Source organism: Triturus cristatus, chromosome 1_2 (genome assembly GCF_964204655.1).
Source record: "Triturus cristatus chromosome 1_2, aTriCri1.1, whole genome shotgun sequence".
Taxonomy (NCBI): domain Eukaryota; kingdom Metazoa; phylum Chordata; class Amphibia; order Caudata; family Salamandridae; genus Triturus; species Triturus cristatus.
Window position 1 is genome coordinate 183,332,163 of NC_140580.1, and position 18,147 is coordinate 183,350,309.

An 18,147-nucleotide genomic window follows, 5' to 3' on the forward strand; every position below is an offset into this window, starting at 1 on the left:
AGGCCTTCTGTTTGGCAGTACTGCGGGTGATGTCTCTTCTCTTGTGCACCTAAAAGCAAACGAGTAAGAAAAGCATTTAGTGAAATGAAACATTGATACAGTTTGAATTAGTACAGCAATGACAATATTATTGTGGTTGGTTACTGAGGTAATAAACAATAACCACTTTAAAGTCAAACCACAACACCATCCCGTAAAATGTAATTCACAATCAGGCTAATACACACAATAGACAGATATAGCTATTTCCTTTATATCCATAAAGGAGACACCTGTGGCACTTAGGGAAACTGCATGGGTAAATGGAATAATAATCTTTTTAAAAATGAAGTTAAGTTTGTGCACGTATGGCAGGCAATGTCGTCCAGGGGGAAATATAATAATCATTTTAAAAAAATGGATGATGCTGATGTGTCTACAGTGCACCGCAGCCAGGATGTACAGGAGGAAATGGAGTTTTAGCTATAAAAACTGAATGCTGTTACGGGGCTTTGCACCTATGGTGGATGGATGAATGGGGGATAAATGGATCAACCGGAGAAAAGTGAAAACAATTTACATTCTTTTCCATTACCATTTTTATTGTTAAAAAAATTAATACTTTTTTAAAAAACGTTTTAAAAATTAAAATTACAATTTTAAAAACTTAAAATACAACAAACTAAAAAGATAACATGAAAAGTAGCAATTGCCATTGTTTATATGAGAGGATGTGAAGAAACATATTGTGAGGCAAAGAGATGCAAAGTAAAAATAAAATGCAAAATGTATAAACAATGTTCATCAAAATCCTATTCTTAATATACATACTACAACGATCCTCAAGCATATTATTAAACTTATATTACATCCATTCATGCAAGCCTATGGCAAAGGAACATTGGCTGGATGCACAAAATGGCTGCCAGATAGTGCCACATTGTCAAACAACAACACTGATCAAGGAAGCATGGGGCACAAAGATCACATGCAAGCCTATGGCAAAAGAAAACTGGCTGCATGCACAAAATTGCGGCCAGCCAGTGCCACATGGTCAAACAAGAGCACTGAGCAAAGAGGCATGGGGAACAAAGAATGCATGCAAGCCTATGGAAAAACCGTACAGGCTGTATGCCCAAAATGGCTGCCAGCCAGTTTGCCATAGGCTCGCATGCATTCTTTGCTCCTCATGGCTCCTTGCTCAGTGTTGTTGCTTGACCTTGTGGCCCAGAGCTGGATGAGTGCATACATAAGACTCTCTTGTCATGGCATCTCTGATGTTCCACCCTTTTAAATGCTCTTTTTGGGCTTTCTAGATACTGATTATAAAACTGTTGGAAGATGTCTCTGTCAGTGCATGACTGGTAATGCAATTATTTAAGCTTCAAAGGTTACCTGGTTGGCAGGGGTGTGGCCTACATGTGCAGTGATGTTAGCCGAATACCCACTCTGTATCACGGTCACTGCTTGAGGTGTGACTGTAGCTTTAACAAATCTATTTTAGGCTGTTACCTAGAGTCTGGCAATAGTTTTAGTTTAATAGTATTACGTTCATGATCTGCTCTTCGTATGCATTGTATTTAAAGACCTCACGATTAAATGGACATTTGTGATGTGGAATGTTGTCTTGGCTGCTTGAACCATATACCGTGCAGGGTATTGTGCATAAACACAGTAGGCTTTATTTTAAGGGTGCAGGGCGTCCTTTGTACAGTGAGGGATCATTTATAGCTGTGTTGTGATCATTTTATAAGTGTAGATTTGTAGGTGATTGAAAGATTGGAATTTATTTATGAGAGTCCCTTTGACTCGTTTTGTGTGCATGGTAGGCACTATCATCTTGACCTGCATTTGGAAGCATGCTTTTGTATCCTTCCTCTTGCTATTGATTTGCATCTTTATATGCCTTAGGAAGAGGAAGGCACTTGTGCATCACATCTAATCCTAAAAACACATTCTTCACACAGTTTAGAGCTGGGTTCCTACAGTGATGTGTTTGCAGAACTGTCAACCTTTTATTAACCGGTAATGCACCTCTCTGCTTTTCCTTAATATGTTCTACACACTGTTGGTGTTCCCATGCCATCAACCAGTGAAGCTAAACAAATCTGTTCCATCAAAGAACTCGAATCTGCACAAGCTGGCACACCTTGGCTTCTGAATAGTTATGGTTGGTCATGTTGCTGTAAACAAATGCAAACAGGGATTCAGTTATACACTTGAAAATTTCTTCTGTAACCAAATGTCTGGCACAAAGTGTCCTGATGCTCAAAAACGCTGCGGGCTACACTGCATGGTTTTCAAGCCACAACGCATGGTTTTCAAGCTACAACGCACAGATAATACGAACTTATTCATTTAATTTCTTAGTATAGCGCAGTATATCCAAGTGCAGTTCCAGCAGGGTGACCAGGAGTCCCCGTTTTTTGCCAATTCAGAATGGGACGTTACCAGTTTCATAATGCATTTTCAAATGTAACACTTCATGTCTTGGTTACGTCGTGTCTATGGGGCAGATTTACAAGCCCCTTGCGTCACTTTTGCACCGTCGTTGCGTCACTTTTGTGACGCAGCGGCAGCGTAAAAGTTGCAGCCCATTTACAACGTGACGCATCTAGGGAGATGCGTCACGTTGTGAGGCCCTGCGCCACATTAAACCTGTGTCAAGTTTAATGTATGCAGGGTGGGCGTTCTGTCGCAGGAAGCCCCGTAAAAGTGACGCAGTGAAATCTACAAGATTTCACTGAGTCACTTTTACGTCCATGCTGTGTCAAAACCCTGCGCCTGCTTGAAGCAGACGTAAGAATTGACGCAGCATGTTAGGCATAGGGCGGTCCTGAGCATTGCTGGAGTTGCGGCATGCTTGCGACACGACTCCAGCAATACGTGACTTTTCCGTCAACAGATGCGTCAGAATTTCTGACGCATCTGTCAATCCTTGCGCCATGGTGCGCCGTATTGTAAATACGGCGCATCCATGGTGACGCAAGGATTTGGCATGTTGGCGCAGGAAAAGTGACGCATCTCTACAGATGCGTCACTTTCTTGTAAATCTGCCCCACAGTGCTTTAACTACCAGCTCTGTTTAGTCCTATCCAGGACACTATAGTGATGGTCTGTGGTAGTGCTCCATAGTTCGCACAGTGTTGTATATTCCTATTCAGGAACCTCTAGTGATGGCCTGTGGAAATGCACCATGTATCACCATGTACTGATACAAGATCTACAGGAATATCTGACTATCTGCACCTTTAAGCTATTCCCCGTTTTCTTCTTATTTGTGATCTTTATTAGTCGCATTTCAGGCCAATTCTATAAATATGTAATTTTTGTGATTAGTGTGTAACTTTTCCCCTTTTCTATTAATTGTGTGTATCCCTTCTTCAATTGTCTGGCTGCCTCGTTGTCATTCTCTGTTTACTTTTACTTTTCCTGTGGCTAGTTTTTTTCACAACTTTTATCTCCGTTACTTTGTCTCTCCGCGTGTGGCACGTGCCCATCCAAATATCTGTTACAACAAACAAATGATGGACGGAATACTGACAATGCAGACATTCTCCCCCAGTCAAGAGATCTGGGTTAAATCCATCGTTCTTTTGCCCACTACGCCACCCCAGTTCAGACATGGCCATATGCAAATCAGTCTTGACCCTGTGCCTCATGGGAACAGTCCAGCCCGAACTGCCAAGCCATGTCTTCCCTGGACCGGAATCAAGCATCCTAGGACCGGTTTCTGGCTATCAGCCGTCATCATCCAGGATAGCTTGACTCCAGTGGCATAGTGAGCACGGGACCCACGTCTGGGCATACCCATCCCACTTAGGGCAAAAAGCGTTACAACAAACAAATGATGGACGGAATACTGACAATGCAGACATTCTCCCCCAGTCAAGAGATCTGGGTTAAATCCATCGTTCTTTTGCCCACTACGCCACCCCAGTTCAGACATGGCCATATGCAAATCAGTCTTGACCCTGTGCCTCATGGGAACAGTCCAGCCCAAACTGCCAAGCCATGTCTTCCCTGGACCGGAATCAAGCATCCTAGGACCGGTTTCTGGCTATCAGCCGTCATCAGCCAGGATAGCTTGACTCCAGTGGCATAGTGAGCACGGGACCCACGTCTGGGCATACCCATCCCACTTAGGGCAAAAAGCGTTACAACAAACAAATGATGGACGGAATACTGACAATGCAGACATTCTCCCCCAGTCAAGAGATCTGGGTTAAATCCATCGTTCTTTTGCCCACTACGCCACCCCAGTTCAGACATGGCCATATGCAAATCAGTCTTGACCCTGTGCCTCATGGGAACAGTCCAGCCCGAACAGCCAAGCCATGTCTTCCCTGGACCGGAATCAAGCATCCTAGGACCGGTTTCTGGCTATCAGCCGTCATCAGCCAGGATAGCTTGACTCCAGTGGCATAGTGAGCACGGGACCCACGTCTGGGCATACCCATCCCACTTAGGGCAAAAAGCGTTACAACAAACAAATGATGGACGGAATACTGACAATGCAGACATTCTCCCACAGTCAAGAGATCTGGGTTAAATCCATCGTTCTTTTGCCCACTACGCCACCCCAGTTCAGACATGGCCATATGCAAATCAGTCTTGACCCTGTGCCTCATGGGAACAGTCCAGCCCGAACTGCCAAGCCATGTCTTCCCTGGACCGGAATCAAGCATCCTAGGACCGGTTTCTGGCTATCAGCCGTCATCAGCCAGGATAGCTTGACTCCAGTGGCATAGTGAGCACGGGACCCACGTCTGGGCATACCCATCCCACTTAGGGCAAAAAGCGTTACAACAAACAAATGATGGACGGAATACTGACAATGCAGACATTCTCCCCCAGTCAAGAGATCTGGGTTAAATCCATCGTTCTTTTGCCCACTACGCCACCCCAGTTCAGACATGGCCATATGCAAATCAGTCTTGACCCTGTGCCTCATGGGAACAGTCCAGCCCGAACTGCCAAGCCATGTCTTCCCTGGACCGGAATCAAGCATCCTAGGACCGGTTTCTGGCTATCAGCCGTCATCAGCCAGGATAGCTTGACTCCAGTGGCATAGTGAGCACGGGACCCACGTCTGGGCATACCCATCCCACTTAGGGCAAAAAGCGTTACAACAAACAAATGATGGACGGAATACTGACAATGCAGACATTCTCCCCCAGTCAAGAGATCTGGGTTAAATCCATCGTTCTTTTGCCCACTACGCCACCCCAGTTCAGACATGGCCATATGCAAATCAGTCTTGACCCTGTGCCTCATGGGAACAGTCCAGCCCGAACTGCCAAGCCATGTCTTCCCTGGAACGGAATCAAGCATCCTAGGACCGGTTTATGGCTATCAGCCGTCATCAGCCAGGATAGCTTGACTCCAGTGGCATAGTGAGCACGGGACCCACGTCTGGGCATACCCATCCCACTTAGGGCAAAAAGCGTTACAAAAAACAAATGATGGACGGAATACTGACAATGCAGACATTCTCCCCCAGTCAAGAGATCTGGGTTAAATCCATCGTTCTTTTGCCCACTACGCCACCCCAGTTCAGACATGGCCATATGCAAATCAGTCTTGACCCTGTGCCTCATGGGAACAGTCCAGCCCGAACTGCCAAGCCATGTCTTCCCTGGACCGGAATCAAGCATCCTAGGACCGGTTTCTGGCTATCAGCCGTCATCAGCCAGGATAGCTTGACTCCAGTGGCATAGTGAGCACGGGACCCACGTCTGGGCATACCCATCCCACTTAGGGCAAAAAGCGTTACAACAAACAAATGATGGACGGAATACTGACAATGCAGACATTCTCCCACAGTCAAGAGATCTGGGTTAAATCCATCGTTCTTTTGCCCACTACGCCACCCCAGTTCAGACATGGCCATATGCAAATCAATCTTGACCCTGTGCCTCATGGGAACAGTCCAGCCCGAACTGCCAAGCCATGTCTTCCCTGGACCGGAATCAAGCATCCTAGGACCGGTTTCTGGCTATCAGCCGTCATCAGCCAGGATAGCTTGACTCCAGTGGCATAGTGAGCACGGGACCCACGTCTGGACATACCCATCCCACTTAGGGCAAAAAGCGTTACAACAAACAAATGATGGACGGAATACTGACAATGCAGACATTCTCCCCCAGTCAAGAGATCTGGGTTAAATCCATCGTTCTTTTGCCCACTACGCCACCCCAGTTCAGACATGGCCATATGCAAATCAGTCTTGACCCTGTGCCTCATGGGAACAGTCCAGCCCGAACTGCCAAGCCATGTCTTCCCTGGACCGGAATCAAGCATCCTAGGACCGGTTTCTGGCTATCAGCCGTCATCAGCCAGGATAGCTTGACTCCAGTGGCATAGTGAGCACGGGACCCACGTCTGGGCATACCCATCCCACTTAGGGCAAAAAGCGTTACAACAAACAAATGATGGACGGAATACTGACAATGCAGACATTCTCCCCCAGTCAAGAGATCTGGGTTAAATCCATCGTTCTTTTGCCCACTACGCCACCCCAGTACAGACATGGCCATATGCAAATCAGTCTTGACCCTGTGCCTCATGGGAACAGTCCAGCCCAAACTGCCAAGCCATGTCTTCCCTGGACCGGAATCAAGCATCCTAGGACCGGTTTCTGGCTATCAGCCGTCATCAGCCAGGATAGCTTGACTCCAGTGGCATAGTGATCACGGGACCCACGTCTGGGCATACCCATCCCACTTAGGGCAAAAAGCGTTACAACAAACAAATGATGGACGGAATACTGACAATGCAGACATTCTCCCCCAGTCAAGAGATCTGGGTTAAATCCATCGTTCTTTTGCCCACTACGCCACCCCAGTTCAGACATGGCCATATGCAAATCAGTCTTGACCCTGTGCCTCATGGGAACAGTCCAGCCCGAACTGCCAAGCCATGTCTTCCCTGGACCGGAATCAAGCATCCTAGGACCGGTTTCTGGCTATCAGCCGTCATCAGCCAGGATAGCTTGACTCCAGTGGCATAGTGAGCACGGGACCCACGTCTGGGCATGCCCATCCCACTTAGGGCAAAAAGCGTTACAACAAACAAATGATGGACGGAATACTGACAATGCAGACATTCTCCCCCAGTCAAGAGATCTGGGTTAAATCCATCGTTCTTTTGCCCACTACGCCACCCCAGTTCAGACATGGCCATATGCAAATCAGTCTTGACCCTGTGCCTCATGGGAACAGTCCAGCCCGAACTGCCAAGCCATGTCTTCCCTGGACCGGAATCAAGCATCCTAGGACCGGTTTATGGCTATCAGCCGTCATCAGCCAGGATAGCTTGACTCCAGTGGCATAGTGAGCACGGGACCCACGTCTGGGCATACCCATCCCACTTAGGGCAAAAAGCGTTACAACAAACAAATGATGGACGGAATACTGACAATGCAGACATTCTCCCCCAGTCAAGAGATCTGGGTTAAATCCATCGTTCTTTTGCCCACTACGCCACCCCAGTTCAGACATGGCCATATGCAAATCAGTCTTGACCCTGTGCCTCATGGGAACAGTCCAGCCCGAACTGCCAAGCCATGTCTTCCCTGGACCGGAATCAAGCATCCTAGGACCGGTTTCTGGCTATCAGCCGTCATCAGCCAGGATAGCTTGACTCCAGTGGCATAGTGAGCACGGGACCCACGTCTGGGCATACCCATCCCACTTAGGGCAAAAAGCGTTACAACAAACAAATGATGGATGGAATACTGACAATGCAGACATTCTCCCCCAGTCAAGAGATCTGGGTTAAATCCATCGTTCTTTTGCCCACTACGCCACCCCAGTTCAGACATGGCCATATGCAAATCAGTCTTGACCCTGTGCCTCATGGGAACAGTCCAGCCCGAACTGCCAAGCCATGTCTTCCCTGGACCGGAATCAAGCATCCTAGGACCGGTTTCTGGCTATCAGCCGTCATCATCCAGGATAGCTTGACTCCAGTGGCATAGTGAGCACGGGACCCACGTCTGGGCATACCCATCCCACTTAGGGCAAAAAGCGTTACAACAAACAAATGATGGACCGAATACTGACAATGCAGACATTCTCCCCCAGTCAAGAGATCTGGGTTAAATCCATCGTTCTTTTGCCCACTACGCCACCCCAGTTCAGACATGGCCATATGCAAATCAGTCTTGACCCTGTGCCTCATGGGAACAGTCCAGCCCGAACTGCCAAGCCATGTCTTCCCTGGACCGGAATCAAGCATCCTAGGACCGGTTTCTGGATGTTGTTTTTGCATCCAAATATCTGTTCATCTTTTTGCTTTTTCTCTTTCTATCTGCCTTCCTCCAGTTTAGCCATTGCTCATTGCTGTCATTTTTATTTTTTTATGTCTCCCTTGTTACCTTTGCTTTCTGTCTGTCTTTTCTCATTTACTATCTATCTTAATCTTTTCTGCTAACCTTTTGTGGCACTTAGGCACTCTGCCTCTTTTACCATTCTACTCAACTTTTCCCATTTTCAATGTGTGTACCTTGTTTCTTTTCTACTTTACTTGACCTTTTCAAACACTCCAACTGTCAGCCTCCTTACACCCCTTGCCTTTTCTATATGTTCCTGTTTTTATATATGTATTTATATATTACACATATTTATATATTCATTGTTGTCTCTAATTCTCCCCTCTTGTTTTTGTACCTTTCTCTATACATATTGTGAAGTTATGCTTTCTTGTTCCTGAGCACTTTGGTACAATGCACATAGATGCTTACAAGTGGCAGTACAGAAGATGGGCTTCTGCAGTGGTTTTCAAGGCACACATCATGGGTCAGAGGGACCTGAAGACTGACCAGCATTTTCGGCTGCAATATGTGCACACACAGCAAACATCTCCACTCCCTGTAGAAGGAATCCGCAGAGCCAGCACGCCGGTGGTGGATACCTCAGATTGAAGAGAGGCAAACGGTTCTGATTAGATCAATACGTCATAAGCACCTTTTCCTCCCAGTATCTTATGTATATGGTGCACACACTGTCATATGTATGAACCATAGTAAGTCAAGAAGCAGGTGCGATAACTCAGCACCCATGGATGTGAAATAGAGGTAGCACGTACTGTGGCAAAAGAGTATCAAATTGACTCACTTTCCCAATTATGTATATATTGAGACATGTACACACACCCATTATGCAACTTGCAGCCTTTGTTATTCATCCATGACCCCGCTCGCCTGTCCACCTCCCCTCTGTCCTTTCAATACCAACCTCGGTCTGTCTGCCCTCCCACTCATTGTCCTTCCAATAAACACTGCCATCTGTGTGTCGATCCACCCTCCCACTGTCCTTCAAATAACCAACTCCCTCCATTGTTCCACTCACGCACTGTCCTTCCAACAACGATCTACATCCATCCGTCCATTTACTCACCCAATGTCTTTCCAATACCCTCTCCCGTCTGTCTCTCTATTTCCCATGCAGTTTTTTAATATGCAAATATAAATATGTGCCTAATGGGGATTAAAGAGTGGTGACATGCATGCACTAGCACTACAACCTTTTCAGGCTTTAACATCAGCATATTCTGATGCTGCTGTATGCTGAAATTGGCAAGTCTTTACAAAGGCGTATACTGACAGAGGCCTATCTTGACATCGGCATATCTTGACATCAGTCTATCTTGACATTGGCATACCTTAATATCGGTGTAGCTTGATGTCAGAATATCTTGACATCAGTATATATTGGTGTCCTCACATCCTGAAATGTGCTTTCTACTCTGTGCAGCTCTCCCCCTATCTATCCACGAGGCCACATCTTTCTACTACACATATCCACATCACACATTTCCACCACTCACACTTCTACAATGAACAATGCCAATGCAACCCACATAATTCCATTCCAATCCACACCACACCACATACATTAACTTCAAACCAAAACACATAGGGAAACACATTGTAATTTACAACGCCAATGGCTCTAACTCTCCCAAATGTGAGACCAATTGGAATTGCCAATGCTTGTTTTCTTTGTGGCAGTTCTCTTCTTTGAATTGCCAGTAGAAGTAGTAGGGAATACAAGAAGGACGTAAAGAAGTAAGAAAGAAAGAAGACAAATAGGAAAAGATAAAATCTAAAAATGAATTGTATACTTTACTAGGTGATTTTTTTCATTCACTCAAGGGAACGTTGGTTGCCTAACCACGAAGACCCTAGAAGAAAAGAGAAAACAAGACCACTCCATTCATCCACAGCTAGAGTATTGTTGAGAATCTATTGGAATTATTTTCCCTGTAGTCTGACAGAAAGAATAAATGCCAATATACATAAAACTACAAAGTCAATGCCTCCAAAACATTATTTTCACCAATTTCTCACCACTGAGGAAAGCAGCTAAGAATAAACGACAAACGGGAAATCATATGTTGAAAGAGAAACTACTGTTAATGGGTAACACTAAAAACACATCCAGCGTTAGTGTGAGAATTCCTTGTATTTGGAGATATTTTTGGCTTATTTGGTTTACTATCATCCCCTAGTAAAGTGCACCAGGAGTGCCAGGGCTTGTAAATACAAATGCTTCTGGTGGGCTTGCAGCACTGGTTGTGCCACCGACAGAAGCGGCCTAGTAAAATGTGTCTAGGGTCTGCCACTGCAGAACCTGCGTGCAGTCTGGTACTGTCGCGCTGACTGCGCAAGTGCACCCACTTGCCAGTCCCTAAACCTTCCCTTAACTACATATTAGTCACCCCTCTGGTAGGCCCAAGGGCAGGGTGCATTGTAGGCATAAGGTAGGACATGCCCTGATGTGTGTGGCATGTCTTAATAGTGAATTACAGCCATTTTCGTTTTTCACTATTGAAGGCTACCTGCTCTCCATAGGCCAGAATGGGCTGCTGGAATTACTACACGCTGTAATCCCAGTGGACTCATAGAGCATGGTAGAAAGTCAAGTTTAGTATGCCTGAACTCAGATTAATAAAATACTTCTTTTAGTAAAGTTTATTTTAATATCCTATGTTTGTAAATACTACTTTTAGGAAGTTAGTATTTACTGACCTGGCCATTTCAGTCCGCCTCTGCTGTGTGTGTGTGTTCTGCCTAGTAACAGTAAGGAGCAGGGCTGGGGAATTCCAGGAGACAGGCTGGCTGCCAGGTGGTGGGTAGAGAGATTACTCCAGGATGGGTTGGAGGAGTACACCTTGACTCTGAATAGACCTGTGCTCTGCCACCACAATGCCGGCTCCGCCCCCTGTGGGGCGGCTGATGTCTCTGCCCTGCTGCTGAAAGGAAAGAGCAGAGTCACCACAACAAAGTGCTCCAAAACCGGACTGAGCCAGGCCCAGGCCCCCTGGCGACAAAGAACAAAAGAATTGCTGTATAAAAGAAGGAGCCCTGCTCCTAAGAAATCAGATCCTGTTTGCGCCAAGAAGAAACTCTGCCTGAAGAGAAGGACCTGGGAAAGCTGCATGGAGGAGTACTTTCTCTGAGCCTGAGAAACTGGCCTGTGGTGGGTGCCTTGCTGCTGAAGGAGAGGAAAAGACTGAAGAAGAAACTTTGATTCAACTTGTGCTTATCAAACAATCTCCAAGGGCTTGCTTGTGAACTTGCCCCCTGAACTGCGCCCCAGGAACAGTGGGTGCTACCTTTCCCCTGGAAGAAGAGAAGCTGCTGGAGGTGATTCTGCTGACACTGACCCCAGAGAACCTGTGTGCCCCTCATCTGTCTGAGCACCGCGACTTCTGCCACCGGGGCTGCTGTGAGCACAGCAAAGGACTGCCTACCTGGCCCGAGCACAGCAAGCAACTGCCCCCCGAGCCGTAGCTCGCAAAGTAAGGAAGAGACTAACCAGGCTCCAAGCGCCGAGCCTCTGCGACCCCCCTGGCCGTGGAGACCACTGTAAGGACCTGTGACGCACTGTTCATCACCTGAGCGAAGCCGACAGCGCTGCGACGCGCTAGAAATCAACCCTGAGCTGCCCCTCCTTCTGCCAACCTCGTTGTGTGCCTGGGACCGTCCTGAAGCGCCCCACGAAGCATCGCCGCCCACTGACTATGAGGGACGACAACGCGACGTGGGACACTCCTCTGGGACCCCTGAGGCTGCTATCATCATTTTCCCCAAAGAACGAAGGTACTGTGAGCCGCGCGCCTTGGTACGACCCATACGTTGCTTTGTTCGGGCCGTACTGGCGCTGTCGTCCCGCTCCGCTGTTCACGCGTGAAGCGTGAGCTTTGGCACCATTCGTATGAGCTTTGCGAGACGACCCGTGAAGGTACGATCCGTACTCCATTGGATATATAGGCCGTTGCTCACGCGGGAAGCGTGAGGTTCAGCAAGAGGCGTACCGGACGTGTACGACGCATACCTACGAGGGTACGGTCCGTACGGCTCACTTCCAGCGTACGCGTGCTCACGCGAGAAGTGTGAGGAACGGCACGACGCGGCCAAACAGCGGTACGAAGCGTACCGGAGGCGCTACGAAGCGCACAACACCCCAAAGAAGCCTATTTTAGGTAAAAAAAGTGCCATCTTAAGAACTGTGGACTGCCTAAAAGCATTGAAAGTAACTGGAACCTCATTTAAGTGAAGAACTGTATTTTAACCAGCCTGCTTGAAGAAATCTTTTATATAAAGAACTTTATTTTTGCATAAATACAGTCTTGTGTCTCTGTGTGGTGGGGTGGTGGTTATTGTGTGGGACATCTTGAACGCTTAACCTAATGCCCCCTGGAATCTAGCCTGACTGCTCACGCCACGTTACCTAGAGGGTGAGCAGGGGTTATTTTTACAGAGGTAATCCTACGCCCTGACTTGGATGAAAAGGGTCCCTGCTTGTCGCAAGTGCATACCTGCGCCAACCAGAGACCCCGGATTCTAACATCCACGTTTACTGAGCTATAGTGTAAAAGGTTCAGATCCAGCCACCAACTGATCTCTGTTTACTTCTGTAGGAAAGTAGGATCTGATTCTTATTGTTACCCCCACTTTTTGCTTGATGTTGCACTGTTTTTGACTAGTCTGACTGGGATCCTGCAGTCCCCAGTCTATCTGCTTTCGCCTTTAAATTCTCATGCATGCACTTTGGTACACTGCAGATTGGATACTGGGGTGCCCTCATAAGTCCCTAGTATATGGTACCCATGTATCCAGGGCATAGGTACCCTAGAGGCCTCCCATGGGCTGAAGCATGTATTATGCAACCCATGAGAGGCCATGCAAAATGGAAATACAGGTCTGCTACTGCAACCTGTGTAAGCTGGTGCTTGCACCACTTCCTTTAGATATAGGTTCACTATATATATAGGTCACTATACTTAAAGCTTATGAGACCTCCCTATAGTAGGCCTCATCAATTCTGAAGGCAGGGTGCTGAGTTTTTAGTGAGAGGGTGTCCCTGCATGAGCAGAGCCTCTCTGCAGCCTTCAGAGACCAATCTCCCGGTTTGTCTGCGACTCAACCGGACATATAGGTAGAGGTGCATTATAACCTCGTGGTAAATGCTATCTTGAAAATGGCTGCACGGAAACATATCATGTTTGGTATCAAACACCTTGGAATCATACCACCACACTGGTAACCGGTGTGGGAGGTATGATTCCACCCTTCTGAAGTGAGCTTCGTGGGGTCAGTGGTCTATCCGGTGCCAGCCTTCTCGACCCGGACAGCACAAAATGGATGCTGCTGACCAGAGACACATTTCTGCCCTCCTGCTGCTGAGCCAAGCTCGAGCAGAGGAAGGCAACACAATAGGCATGCTGTCACAGGGAGGTGTGGCCACCTCCCAGACAGGATTGAGTGTATTGGGGCTGGGTGGATACACTCTGAGATTGCCTGAAAGTCTGCACCTGGGGCATATTTGGTGCCCCTGTGCATAGTCCAACTCAAACCAGTTCTGGGAGCTATTGGCTCTTACTCTGGCACAAAACTGGACAAAGGACATGGGAGTAACCTCCCCTCTGTCCTGCCCCACCCATAGGAGGGTCCCCTGAATCTGTCCAAACCTCTCCTGTGGGTACAAAAGGGCTTACCTGACTATAGCTCTTTAGAATTTACGTGGACAAGATTCTACAAGAAGAAACCACTGACCCTCGACCATCTGTAGACTCTGGACTTCGCTGGACTTCGACTGGGCCCGACTTCATCCCCCTCTCCCTCCAAATCTTTGTCTGTGCCCTTGCTCCATACAGGCTCTGTGCAGGACCTGTGATGCACCAAGGACAACTGAAGAATCTCCCTTGGGGGGAAGGAGTCACTCCCCTGCATTTGCAGGCACCTCAAAGCAACTGACTGGTCAGCTGCTCCCTGAGGTCCCTGAGGTTGATCTGCCTTCTCAGCAAGTTTGAGGCCAGTATCCCTCGTGGGGACTGCATAACCCGAACCCCTGTGCACGCATCCATTTGCAGTTGCATATGCTTGTTGGGGATTCCCGAGCTTGTGCAGTTGACTCAGTGTAGTCCTAACCCTGAGCAGTATTTGCACCAAAGAACTCCGGCCTCCTTGCACCGAGTGCTCCGTGGGCTGGTACTTTGCAATCTTGCTCGGGGTCCCCTCACGACTCCTGGTCATTCGGCCTGTGGGTCCTCCTAAGGGTCATCTTGATTTCTGTTGGGCTTTCCTGGTTGCTCCAAATGTGCCCTGACTCCCCATTGATTGGTGAGTCCCCTGGATCTTGCTGGTCCACACCGTAACCTGCTTGACCTTCCTGCGGGGTTTGCTTTTGCCAAGGCTTGTTGGTGCTCCAGCCGGACACCGACTCCTCAGCACTCGATATCCTTCGTGGGACAGATCGCATCTGGCTCCTGTTTGTCATCGAAGTCTCCTGGTCCTTGTGGCTGCAGAGTCAAGCATCATTTCGCACCTGAAGCACCCGATATTGCTAGGTATTTGTCTACAGAGCCCCCGGTCACTCTGAAGTGACCCAGACTCTGTCCCCTCTGCTTTCAGGTTCCTTCTTTTCAGAATCCAGGCTTGGATTCCATCAGGCCCTTTTCACCTTCACGGCAGCAGTACTTCTTCGCAGCCCTCCATTGAGAACGACGGCGGTTTTCGACAGCACTCCAGACCTATGCACCCGGCTCCTCTGGGATACGTAACTCAGGTACTACGGTATCCACGGGTGGGGTGGCTCTCCAAACTCTTAAGTTCCAAAGGGTTTCCTCGAAGTCTTCCTAGAAGGGTCCTTAAACTATAAAATTGCAACAGCGACTTCGCCATAGAATTTTACGGAGCCCATGGTCGTGTTAGCACACTGCACCAATCCTCCATGGGGTCCCCATCTACTTACCTGGGTGGTTCCTTGGGGTCCCAGTGATTCTATGTGCTCCAGACCTTGTCTTGACCCGAGTTGTCATTGGTATACCACTATTTTAGTTTATGGTTTGGTCTCCCCCTGGAGCCCACTGTGTATTGTGCTACTTACAACTGTTCTATTGATCTCGTATAGTGTGCTTTGCATTCTATTCTCGGGTAGTGGATACTAGAGAATGTTATATCAATAAATACATATTTGTATATAACTACTGTGTGGTTCTCCTTTCATTTAATTGATGCAGGGGGTGATATTCTGGTAAAACAAGCACTTTACATTCCTTCAAGATTAAGTCTGAAGGCTGCTCTCCACAGCTACCACTAGGCTAGCATTCTGAAGGTTATCTTGCTCACAGAGTAGCGCCCGCAGCCAAACCCTTCTACTTTTTTGCAGTGTGAGAAGCAGAAACATAAAATGGTCGTTATTCCCATTTTATGTTTCTGCTTCTCGCACTGCGAGAACGCAATGGGGTGATGCTCCTCCGCCCTAGTGGAGGAGCCGCCCCTGTTGTTTGCTTTACTCTGTGAGTATGACATAAACAGTTGCTCCCGATTTCTAGCATTTATGGTTCAATTCCTAGACAGGCTCAGCCTCATGTACCAGTGTTTCCAGCCTTCAAGCAGCTAGAGCAGCTGCACAGACCAAGAACAGCACTGTAGTTGGCCACATGCATTTAGATTACAGACAGGAATGAATTAATTATTTTTAGCACAGTAAAGTGTCCTTGTATGTAGGGGTGTGTATAGGCTAAAGAGAGTCAAGTCAGACTAAAATGCTTAATTCCACAACCCCAGTTTCCCTCAACAACACCCAGATAAATCCCCAGGTTGCGTGTGGCAAGGATGAGATCCCTGTGTGAATCCATCACAACAAAGAACACATCCAGCGGGGCAATGGAACGCGCCACTGCCGCAGACTCCCACAGTGATCCTCACCCCTCCACAGAACAACTGAAAACGTGCCATAGGAAATTGTGCTGCCACCAGCCACCTGATGCCTGGCCCAAGCTTGACTTGTCAGTGGAAGGACTCTGGGCCCAACACTGATCGAAAAGTTGTTGCCTCAAAGAAGAGGCATCGCTCTGTCTTCACCAGTCCTCCCAACACCTGCATGTAACAGGGTGGTGATCGAAGCCCACCTGTCTCACATTGACAGATTTAGAGTTGCTAATTAGTAAAAGGAGCAGTATTTCCCACCCAAGATCAACCCAGTTGTGTTACCAGGTCTTGAGATAGGATCAAAAAAAGTATACCATGTAGGATGTTGGGGCACAGATTCATGTGGTCATTTTGTTTGCAGCTTACCCAGACGTCTCTAAATCTTTCCCTGATCTCATAGCTAGTAACAGCAATTTTAAAATCTTGAGGGTCATTACTTTGTTGCACACTGGCGATCCAAGTAAATTAGGTCCATTGACTCTGGAAACAAGAAGACTGGTGTGTATATCGTTTTAAATGATTGGTAATATTCAAACCATTATCTGGATGACTGAGCATGATCACTCCTTCCTTGCACCTATCCCTAGGGCAATTATATATATGTTCCTCCATCTTTCTTGCATAAGCTGGATTCAGCTGCATCAAAATGTACTCAGCGCCATAGAAAAGCACATTAAGCAACACACTGCCTACACTTTCTTATAATGATAGGAGGTCTGGCCTTATCTAATTTTCGTGTATACGTTTTAACTGCAGTGGGCAACCCTTGATGCTTTCGAACAAAATGATTGTTTTCATTTAATAGTGTTTTAGCTCCAAAAAGGCAAGATGTGTTATTTGAGTTTGGAAATCCAACTCTGTATAATGAAGTTCTTCCAAGTCCGGAAATTCTGACCCTACGAATACGGCTAGATGAGATGTTGTTATTTAATGCCTCGATTATTTATTCATCCATTAACTAATATAGTATCGATTATAATATGACAATTTCATTTGTGGAGATGGGAGTTTGAATGTATTCTATTAGTACTCCACTGTTTATCTTGTTTTGTTACAGACCGAGCAAAAAAGAAAAGAAAAAAATATGATTTTAAGCTGCTTTTTGCGTGGGAGATGGAGCATTGCTACAGTCCATATTGGCACAAAAAGGAGCACATCCCCCCTCCCAACACCCCTGCCTTTTTCTTTTCGCTCTTCCTCCTTTGTCTTCCGTGTCTGTCTGTAAGAAATACACAAGTTTTGCTACTAAAGGCTGGCCCATTTTGAATAAACCTGCTTGGTGTCAGTCGCGTAGACTCTATTCCATAAAACGCCTGCCTCATTCTGCATTTATTATGCCAAGGAAAAAACCTGAAACTTCCCCAATAGTTGTGTATTTGAGCTGTTAGAATGCATCTGAATTGTTTGGCAGCTAACTGATGTCTGCCAGGGACTGCGAGTACATGCTATAGCAGGTACGCATGTAAGTGTGTGGATTTACAGAGTGTGAATCTAGCGACAACGCAGCAGTTTAATGTACAGCTGAGGAATCAGAATTTGAAGGAATGGTTATGTAGTGGTTGAAATACTATTAGAGGCACTACGAGGGAAGGATGATTGAGAACAGTGGCGAAGTAGTCCCTATGTAGAGAAGGGAGGGTTAGTCATGCCAAGCAAGATGAGCCATTCCTTATGTAGCTGTACCACCAAGAAATCACATGTTGAGGAGTGTTGACTTGTGAGCAGGGTTTTCACCTCTTTTCTGAAATAGGGGATGGATGGCGCCTGGCCAACTTCAATTCGGGCTGGCATTGTATACTCCCTGGCATAGAATGAGATGGTCTGGCATCTAGATTTCCCTTTCCTACATTTTGTAACCTCAAGCAGCGGAACTCCACATGAATAATCTAGATATCAGACAAAATAGCAATAAAAATAAGCCAACCTCATCTGTATGGCCACTC